We start from the raw sequence: 7,556 nt of genomic DNA on the forward strand, positions 1-7,556 counted from the left end.
GGTAGCTCAGGGGAGGAGGTGGGAAAGGGTGGAGTGGGGGCAGGGCCTGTGGCAGAGCCAGGGGTTGAGCAGCTATCACCCCCTGGCACATTGGAAAGTTGGCGCCTGTCGGTGCCTATACAAGGAGCCACATATTAACTTCCGAAGAGCCGTATGTGGCTCTGGAGCCACAGGTTGGCCACCCCTCAGTTAGACCCTGAGTATGTGAGCAAGACCCATCAGGCGATACGTGGGAAAGAATTCTCTGTAGTAACTCAGAGCCCTCCCCATCTAGTGTCCCAACACCAGCCATTGGGGATTTCTGCTACTGGCAGTCACCGATGGGCCACATGCCATCATAGGCAGTCCCATCATCCCTCCATAAACTTATCAAGCTCAGTCTTGAAGCCAGTTAGGTTTTTTGCCCCCACTGCTCCCCTGGAAGGCTGTTCCAGAACTTCACTCCTCTGTTGGTTAGAAACGTTCGCCTAATTTTGAGCCTAAACTTGTTGATGACCAGTTTATATCTGTGACAGTGTACCCCATAAGGCTTTATGGGGAGGGGGTGCTTATAAATGTATGTATGACATAACTGGAATATGTTTTGTGCTGCCTGTGCCAGGTAACATATCTCCGTAAAGGTTATGGTCTACTATATCCATTCATCCTATTTGTACATATATATCATTTTCTACTTGAGGTTAAGAATATGGGCTGTATGCTTGCTTGGTTTCTAAGTAAGCTTTGGGAGGCATTTGGTCAGCTTCTTTAGGAAGGAATTCGCCAGGTTAAGTACCTGATCAGGAAACACTTGGGGAACAATGCATCTTGGAATGCTCCAATCCACATAAGAAGTCTTCCTGGAGACATGCAAGATACCATGTGGACAATGGCTTCAGCCTGTAAAGACTGAGTCATGCAGGGACATGTGACTTGCCCAGGTGACTCCAGAACTCCATCTTGGAGCTGGACTTTGCATAGGAGGGAGGAGGGGGGTCTCCTCCCACAAGAGAGAGTCTATTTAAACCTGGGGGAGACCCCTCCATTTTGGTCTTCAGCTGGCTAAAGAAGGAGCCTCTCCACCCCCCCAGGATACTTGAAAGAAACTGGAACAAAAGACAGAGACTACAGGGGATGAGAGATATTGCTGGACCCAGGCTAAAGGGAGATTAGCCTGTAAAAGGGAGCATTCTGGAACTGGTGAGGAACTTATCTGTATTTAGTTTGATTAGGCATAGATTTGCGCATTTTATTTTATTTTGCTTGTGACTTACTTTGTTCTGTCTATTACTACTTTGAACCACTTAAATCTTACTGTCTGTATTTAATAAAATCACTTTTTATTTAGCAATTTACTCAGAGTATGTATTAATACCTGGGGGAGCAAACAACTGTGCATATCTCTCTATCAGTGTTATAGAGGGCGAACAATTTATGAGTTTGCCCTGCATAAGCTTTATGCAGGGTAAAACGGATTTATCTGGGTTTAGACCCCTTTGGGAGTTGGGCATCTGAGTGCTAAAGACAAGCACACTCCTGTGAGCTGTTTTTGGGTAAACTTGCAGCTTTAGGACAAGTAATTCAGACCCTGAGTCTTTGCTAGAGCAGACTGGAGTGTCTGGCTCAGCAAAACAGGGTGCTGGAGTCCTGAGCTGGCAGGGAAAACAGAAGCAGGGGTAGTCTTTGCACATTGGGTGGCAGCTCCCAAGGGGGTTTCTGTGATCCAACCCGTCACAATATCCATTTGTTATTGGCGCTTAATTTAAAGAACTCTTCTCCCACCCTATTTATCCCTCTGATGTATTTATAGAGAACAATCCTATCTACCCTCAGCCTTCTTTTGGTTAGGTTAAACAAGGCAAGCTCTTTGAGTCTCCTCTCATAAGGTAGGTTTCCCATTCCTCTGATCACCCTAGTAGCCGTTCTCTGCACCTGTTCCAGCTTGAATTCATCTTTCTTAAACATGGGAGACCAGAACTGCACACAGTATTCCAGATGAGGTCTCACCAGTGCCTTGTACAATGGTACTAACACTTCCCTGTCTCTACTGGAAATACCTCGCCTGATGCATCCTAGGACCCTGTTTCCAGTTACAGGCCTGTTATTTGCACCGATCTTGGGCTGGGGGCTTTAAACTGCAAAAGGAAAATGGCTAAAGCCACCCAGATGCTCAGAGAGAGGGCACAGGGAAAAGCACATGGAAAAATGGAGAGGTTAATTCACATACAGGGATTGCAAAAGCAGAAGGCAGTCTAAGGCCTGGTCTACACTATGACTTTAATTCGGATTTAGCAGCGTTAAATCGAATTAACCCTGCACCCGTCCACACAACGAAGCCATTTATTTCGAAATAAAGGGCTCTTTAATTCGATTTCTGTACTCCACCCCGAAGAGCGGAGTAGCGCCAAAATCGATATTGTCAATTCGAATTAGGGTTACTGTGGCCGCAATTTGATGTTATTGGCCTCCAGGAGCTATCCCACAGTGCACTATTGTGACCACTCTGGACAGCAATCTGAACTCGGATGCACTGGCCAGGTGGACAGGAAAAGCCCCGCGAACATTTGAATTTTATTTCCTGTTTGCCCAGTGTGGAGAGCACAGGTGACCACAGAGAGCTCATCAGCACAGGTAACCATGCAGGCCGATAATCGAAAAAGAGCACCAGCATGGACCGTACAGGAGGTACTGGATCTGATCGCTATATGGGGAGAGGATTCAGTGCTAGCAGAACTTCATTCGAAAAGACGAAATGCCAAAACTTTTGAAAAAATCTCCAAGGGCATGATGGAGAGAGACCACAATAGGGACTCAGATCAGTGCCGCGTGAAAGTCAAGGAGCTCAGACAAGCCTATCAAAAAACAAAGGAGGCAAACGGTCGCTCCGGGTCAGAGCCGCGGACATGCCGCTTCTACGCCGAGCTGCATGCATTTCTAGGGGGGGCCGCCACCACTACCCCACCTCTGACTGTGGATTCCGAGATGGGGATAATCTCATCAGCTATACCTGAGGATTCTGCGGAAGGGGAAGAGGAGGAGGAGGAGGATGAGCTTGCAGAGAGCACCCAGAACTCCGTTCTCCCCAACAGCCAGGATCTGTTTCTCAGCCTGACTGAAATACCCTCCCAAGCCAGTACCCAAGACCATGACCCCATGGAAGGGACCTCAGGTGAGTTTACCTTTTAAAATATAAAACATGGTTTAAAAGCAAGCATTTTTAATGATTAATTTGCCCTGAGGACTTGGGATGCATTCGCGACCAGTACAGCTACTGGAAAAGTCTGTTAACGTGTCTGGGGATGGAGCGGAAATCCTCCAGGGACATCTCCATGAAGCTCTCCTGGAGGTACTCCAAAAGCCTTGCCACAAGGTTTCTGGGCAGTGCAGCCTTATTCCGTCCGCCATGGTAGGACACTTGACCACGCCATGCTAGTAGCAAGTAATCTGGTATCATTGGATGACAAAGCCTGGCAGCGTATGGTCCCGGTGTTTGCTGGCATTCAAGCAACATCCGTTCTTTATCTCGCTGTGTAATCCTCAGGAGACTGATATCGCTCATGGTAACCTGGTTGAAATACGGGAATTTAATTAAGGGGACAGAGGTGGCCGTTCCTACTGGGCTGTTTGCCTGTGGCTGAAAAGAAATCCTTCCCAGCAGTTAGCCAAGCGCGGGGGGGGGGGGGGGGGGGGGGGGGGGGGGGGGGGGGGGGAGGGAATTGGCCCAGAGCTTTTCACGTTTTGCTAGCAGGGATCTTCCCTGATACCAGCCACGCAGTGGGGGGAGGGGTAAAGCGCTCATCCCAGAGAATTCATGGCGGGTTGGGGGGGGTGTTAGTTTGGTTCCTGCAGGGTTCTTCCCTGATACCAGCCACGTGGGGGGGGGGAGGGATAAAGCGCTCATCCCAGAGAATTCATGGCGGGTTGGGGGGGTGTTAGTTTGGTTCCTGCAGGGATCTTCCCTGATACCAGCCACGCGGTGAGAATTGGATGGAGGGGGGGTTAGTTTGTTTTCTGCTGCTGAAGGTTAACAGAAAAACTGCAGTACTCAACGGGCTTTGCTTGGTATGTGGGAAAGGAGGGCGCAGAAGCCTAAAGACAATGGCTTACCATGGCCGCATGCAAGACGAATTCTGTTGCCCGGACCTGCGTCTGTGATCTCTAGCAGCAAAGCCACAGGCACTCAATATTAAGAGGCAAAATGCGACCTTGCACAGAAATCACATGTGCTATGTAATGTGAATAGTGTTGGTCACCGTGAAAGAGTATAAGCATTGTTCTGCAAAATGTATCTTTTAAAAAAATTCTCTCCTTTTTTCACTCCCTCCAGCAGCTGCAAATGTTTCAAGCCTCCCTCCTCCGTCCCGAAGGCTATCTCAGATAAGGCGTCGGAAAAAGAAGACGCGAGACGAGAAGTTTGCAGAAATCATGGAATCCACCCGGAGTGAAAGAGCTCATCTGAATGAGTGGAAGGACACGGTTTCAAAGTATAGGAAAGAAGCCAGTGAACGTGAGGACAGGAGGGACCAACGTGAGGACATGAGGGACCAACGTGAGGACAGAAGGGACCAACGTGAGGAGAGGAGAGACGCTCGAGATGAGAGGTGGCGGCAGGAAGATCAGAGGAGGCAGAATGCAACACTGGGGCTGCTGCATGAGCAAACAGACATGCTCCGGCGTCTGGTGGAGCTTCAGGAACGGCAGCAGGATAACAGAGTGCCACTACAGCCCCTGTATAACCCCCCTCCCCCCTCACCATGTTCCATAGCCTCCTCACCCAGACGTGTAAGAACGCGGGGGGGGGGGGGGGGGAGGCTCCGTACACCCTCCCATTCCACCCCAGTGGACAGCCCAAGCAAAAGGCTGCCATTTTTTAAACCTTTTTTTAGTGGGCTTTTCCTTCCCGCCGATCTTCCTCCCAAACCCCACCCGGGTTCTCTCCCTCTTTTTATAATCAATTAATAAAGAATAAATGATTTTTAAACAATAGTGACTTTATTTCCTTTGAAAGCAAGCTGGGGGAAGGGGGAGGGTGGGTTCCTTACAGAGAATGAGTCAATAAAGGGGGCGGGTTTTCATGAAGGATAAACACACAGAAATTTCACACTGTAGCCTGGCCAGTCATGAAACTGGTTTTCAAAGCTTTTCTGATGCACAGCGCTTCCTGGTATGCTCTTCTAATCGCCCTGGTGTCTGGCTGCGTGTAATCAGCAGCCAGGCGATTTGCCTCAGCCTCCCACCCCGCCATAAAGGTCTCCCCCTTGCTCTCACAGAGATTGTGGAACACACAGCAAGCAGAAATAACAATAGGGATATTGGTTTGGCTGAGGTCTGAGCGAGTCAGTAACGATCGCCAGCGACCTTTTAAACGGCCAAATGCACATTCTACCACCATTCTGCACTTGCTCAGCCTGTAGTTGAACAGCTCCTGACTCCTGTCCAGGCTGCCTGTGTATGGCTTCATGAGCCATGGCATTAAGGGGTAGGCTGGGTCCCCAAGAATAACTATAGCATTTCAACATCCCCAACGGTTATTTTCTGGTCCAGGAAGTAAGTCCCTTGCTGCAGCCGTTTAAACAGATTGGTGTTCCTGAAGACGCGAGCGTCATGAATCCTTCCCGGCCAGCCCACGTGGATGTTGGTGAAGCATCCCTTGTGATCCACAAGTGCTTGCAGCAGCATTGAAAAGTACCCCTTGCGGTTTATGTAGTGGGTACCCTGGTGCTCCGGTGCCAAGATAGGAATATGGGTTCCATCTATCGCCCCACCACAGTTAGGGAATCCCATTGCAGCAAAGCCATCCACTATGACCTGCACATTTCCCAGAGTCACTACCTTTCGTAGCAGCACCTCAGTGATTGCTTTGGCTACTTGCATCACAGCAGCCCCCACAGTAGATTTGCCCACTCCAAATTGATTCCCGACTGACCGGTAGCTGTCTGGCGTTGCAAGTTTCCACAGGGCTATTGCCACTCGCTTCTCAACTGTGAGGGCTGCTCTCATCTTGGTATTCTGGCGCTTCAGGGCAGGGGAAAGCAAGTCACAAAGTTCCATGAAAGTGCCCTTACGCATGCGAAAGTTTCGCAGCCACTGGGAATCGTCCCACACCTGCAACACTATGCGGTCCCACCAGTCTGTGCTTGTTTCCCGGGCCCAGAATCGGCGTTCCATGCCTATAACCTGCCCTATTAACAGCATGATCTCCAAAGCACCGGGGCCCACGGTTTGAGAGAATTCACGGTCCATGTCCATGTCCTCATCACGCTTGTCGCTGCGCTGCGGTCGCCTCCTCCTCCTCGCCTCTTTTTTCTGGTCCTGGCTAAGCATAAACTCCACGAGAACGCGCGAGGTGTTTACAATGTTCATGACTGCGGTCTGGAGCTGAGCGGGCTCCATGCTTGCTGTGGTATGGAGTCTGCAGTGTTCACCCAGGAAAAAAGGCGCGAAATGGTTGTCTGCTGTTGTTTTCATGGAGGGAGGGGTGAGGTTGTACCCAGAACCACCTGCGACAATGTTTTTTGCCCCATCAGGCACTGGGATCTCAACCCAGAATTCCAATGGGCGGGGGAGACTGCGGGAACTATGGGATAGCTATGGGATAGCTACCCACAGTGCAACGCTCCGGAAATCGACGCTAGTCCCATTACATGGACACACACCGCCGAATTAATGTGCCTAGTGTGGCCGCATACATTTGACTTTATACAATCTGTTTCCTAAATTCGAATTATATAAATTCGGATTAATCCCGTAGTGTAGACATACCCTAAGGGGGATATACAGCAAGGCTCTCTGTGTGTGTGTCTGTGTCTGTGCATGTAACACAAATGTGTGTGTGTGTGTGTGCTAGGATCAGTATGTGTGTGTGCAGGAATCAGTGTGTGTGTGTATCGCTATGTGTGTGTGCAGAGATCAATCTGTGTGTCGTGTGTGTGTCTTCAGGGATCACTGTGTGTGTTCATTGCTGTGTGTGTGCACAGGGATCACTGTGTGTGTTCATTGCTGTGTGTGTGGACAAGGATTACTGTGTGTGTTCATCGCTCTGTGTGTGTGTGTACAGGGATCAGTGTGTGTGTGTGTGTGCACTGCTCTGTGTGTGTGCAGGGATCAGTGTGTGTGTAGGGATCAGTGTGTGTGTGTGTAGGGAGCAGCGTCTGTATGTGTCGTTGTGTGTGTGTGTGTGTGTGTTCAGTGATCAGTGTGTGTGTGTGACTATGTGTGTGCACAGGGATCACTGTGTGTTCTCATCGCTTTGTGTGTGTCTGTATACTGCTATGTGTGTGCGCAGGGATCAGTGTGTATGTGTGCATTGCTACGTGTGCAGGATCGTTGTGCAGGGATCAGTGTGCGTGTGTCATGTGTGTGCAGAGACCAGTGTGTGTGTGTGCACTGCTGTGTGTGCAGGGATCAGTGTTTGTGTGTGTGTGTGTGTGTGTGTGTGTGTGTGTGTGTGTGCAGGGATCAGAGTGTGTGTGTATGTGTGCATTGCTATGTGTGCAGGGATCAGTGTGCGTGTGTCACATGTGTGCAGAGACCAGTGTGTGTGTGTGTGTGTATATGTGCACTGCTGTGTGTGCAGG

The sequence above is a fragment of the Emys orbicularis genome, chromosome 13, assembly GCF_028017835.1.
Source record: "Emys orbicularis isolate rEmyOrb1 chromosome 13, rEmyOrb1.hap1, whole genome shotgun sequence".
Taxonomy (NCBI): domain Eukaryota; kingdom Metazoa; phylum Chordata; order Testudines; family Emydidae; genus Emys; species Emys orbicularis.